The following is a 2,820-nucleotide window of genomic DNA, read 5'->3' on the forward strand; positions in this document are numbered from 1 at the left end:
GTGTGTGTGTGTGTGTGTGTCAGCATAGGCAACCACAGCAGCTGATATCTGAGTCTTGCTCCAGCCAAGGCCAACAGAGCCCTGAGCTGGGGCAGGAACTATGATGTCTCAAGCTGTGCAGACAAATGGAATGGAATGGAACTCAACCATTAAGCAAAACATGAGAACTTAGTTTATATGAATTACAATGAACACCTCAGGAGGCAATAACAGATGGCTTTTACCTTTAAGTCTACACAGTGAATTAATGTGCCCAATTTGTTTGGATATATTGAAGAATACCATGACTACAAAGGAGTGCTTAAGTCGTTTTTGTGCAGACTGTATCACCACAGCCCTTAGAAGTAACAACAAAGAATGTCCTATGTGATAGAAAAAAAAAAAAAAAACTAGTTTCCAAAAGATCGCTAAGGCTAGACCCAAACTTTGATGCATTGATCAGCAAAATTTATCCAAGTCAAGATGAGTATGAAGCTCATAAGAGAGAGTATTAGCCAGCATCAACATACACAGAATCAGCAAGCACTATCACAGCATTGAGGAAGGACTGGAAACGCAAGCCAAGAGCATTACAGCAAGGCAGGAAACAACAGACTGAAAATGGTAGTGCAGCGGAAGATAAAGGCAACACTTCACACTGTAGTAAGGTATCACACAGAGCAATCAGAAAGCAGGCCCTCGTAATAAATGGACCAAAACATCTAATGATTCTGGCTTGAGCTTGATAAGAACAACACAACAGCGGCAATTGATCCACCATGGATGGTGCTAGTGAAAATGAATTAGTGTTCAGGCCTCATCCCACACGGAAAAAGATGATGGTGCACAGGCAAGATACCAGGTAACAGCACTGTTGATCACTTGTCCAAGTATCTGGCTGTGAGGTTAGCTTTAAAAGGACTTTGAAACAAAGGCAAATCAAACCAGTGGCTGTATTGGTCAGTAAGAAATACTGGAAAGTAGGGCAGCGCCTGTGGCTCACTGAGTAGGGCGCAGGCCCCATATACCGAGGGTCGCAGGTTTGGCCCTGGCCAAATTGCAACAAGAAAATAGCCAGGCATTGTGGCGGGCGCCTGGAGTCCCAGCTACTTGGGAGGCTGAGGCAAGGGAATCGCCTAAGCTCAGGAGTTGGGAGCTTGCTGTGAACTGTGTGACACCATGGCACTCTACCGAGGGCGATAAAGTGAGACTCTGTCTCTACAAAAAACAAAGAAAGAAAGAAATACTGGAAAGTAAATAAACCCATGGAACAAAGGAACACAAATGAGTTTTTAAAAACCAGTTCTGAGACTGAACTTTTTTATAGCTTACTTCTTTAATATTAAAGATGTACTGTCATCACTTTTATGAACAGATCTTGGATATGTTGTTCAGTTTTCTTTCTGAGCCAGATTCGTTTACATTATTCAAATCTTTTCCCTTTAATTTAAAATATCCTTTATAAAAGGGACTGCAGTTATTCAGTACTTTTTGTTCCTTTAAAAAATACTATCTAAGTTCTGTGTTTTCACAAAGTTTGGTTCCATTTGGAGCACCCTTTGGACCCAGGAATTTTTCATAGTTCCGTATCGTTAAATAGAGTTTCAGTTAGCCGTCCCCTTCCCTCTCCCCACAAAAGATTTTTAGGCCTACAGAATGTTAAACAATATGTATTCTGACTTATTTTCCCCCTGCAGTCATGTATATTTATAGTTTTCTATATAAACTGGAGTATCTTTGTGAAGGCCAATGCTCAAATTTACTGTGCTTAGAAACAATTCTCATAGGATTGTTCCTTTCGTGGTATTTTCCTCCATCTCTCATTTTAAAAAGGGGTTCTCTTGTGAACTTAGTGTCTACTATCATGCAATGCTATTTCTTTTTTCCATTTTTTTCCTATAACTTTAGAATTTTGGGTCTTGGGAAGAGAATCAAACAAAATCTTAAGTTCTGTGAGAAATTAATTTGTTGACAGATTTTGCTAAAGAGACATTAAATTGGTAGTAATATGTAGTTTTCAAATGTATATTTAAGAGTGCTTTTTTTGTATCTGCTGTTACTTCAGTTCCTTTGTGTGTTCCTTTATGTGTTTGATGTTTTTCCTATTAAAATATCAGAGATAAGGAGATACTTTGCACTTTAGCCTTGATAAAAAGTACAAGATATGTTCAAAGCTTTCCCGATCTGTTTCTTATTGATAGCCACATAAGTTTCAAGAAAAACATGGCACATGAACAATAGAGAAAAGTTTGCTTCCATTTGGAAAGTATTTTTAGCATTTTGGGTTGCAATATCAGTTTACAAATTTTGTGCTCTGCTAATTACACTCTACCTGCCTTGGTAGGTAGTAAAAGATAATTCTATAGAAGAATGCCAGCCAGGAGGGTGAAGTCCTTATACACTTCTCAATTTTTATATTTGAGGGACAGTGTTGGGTGTTTGAGAGCCAGAAGGCTGCATGCTGATAGGTCAGAAATAAGATTGACTTATGTGTTATTTTTTGGCCCTATCCTGATTCTAGGTGTGTTTCCAAGTTTACATTATCACAGTATTTTAAAAGACATGTTTGCATTGAGAAATTAACCCCAAAAGGTTCTTATATAGGAAGGAGCAGACCTCCACTCTAGTATTATTGTAGCTAAAGCCTGTCTGCGAATATTTATCAATTTTGACAGACTGGGGCCAGCTGATGTTTTAAATCTTTAGCCCAATATGAAAATGTATTCAATCTTTTACCATTTTATTGAAAATATTTATAATCTGTTTTTACAGATTATTTGTAATCTGTGTCATGAAATTCAAAACCACCAAAAGAAAAAGGAACTTTTTTTTTTTTTTTTT

At 37.8% G+C, this 2,820-nt stretch overlaps 1 protein-coding gene and 1 pseudogene across 5 annotated transcripts in view; one reads left to right on the forward strand and one right to left on the reverse strand.

The window, feature by feature from the left end:
• The window catches only part of LOC105886949, a 3,724-nt pseudogene extending 2,761 nt beyond the window's left edge, over positions 1–963 (forward strand).
• SFMBT1 (Scm like with four mbt domains 1) overlaps positions 1–2,820 on the reverse strand; it is a 157,391-nt gene that overhangs the window by 81,553 nt on the left and 73,018 nt on the right. The gene's annotated exons all lie outside the window — the stretch shown is intronic.

This window comes from Otolemur garnettii, unplaced genomic scaffold, assembly GCF_000181295.1.
Source record: "Otolemur garnettii isolate 467f Iridium unplaced genomic scaffold, OtoGar3 scaffold00032, whole genome shotgun sequence".
Taxonomy (NCBI): Eukaryota; Metazoa; Chordata; class Mammalia; order Primates; family Galagidae; genus Otolemur; species Otolemur garnettii.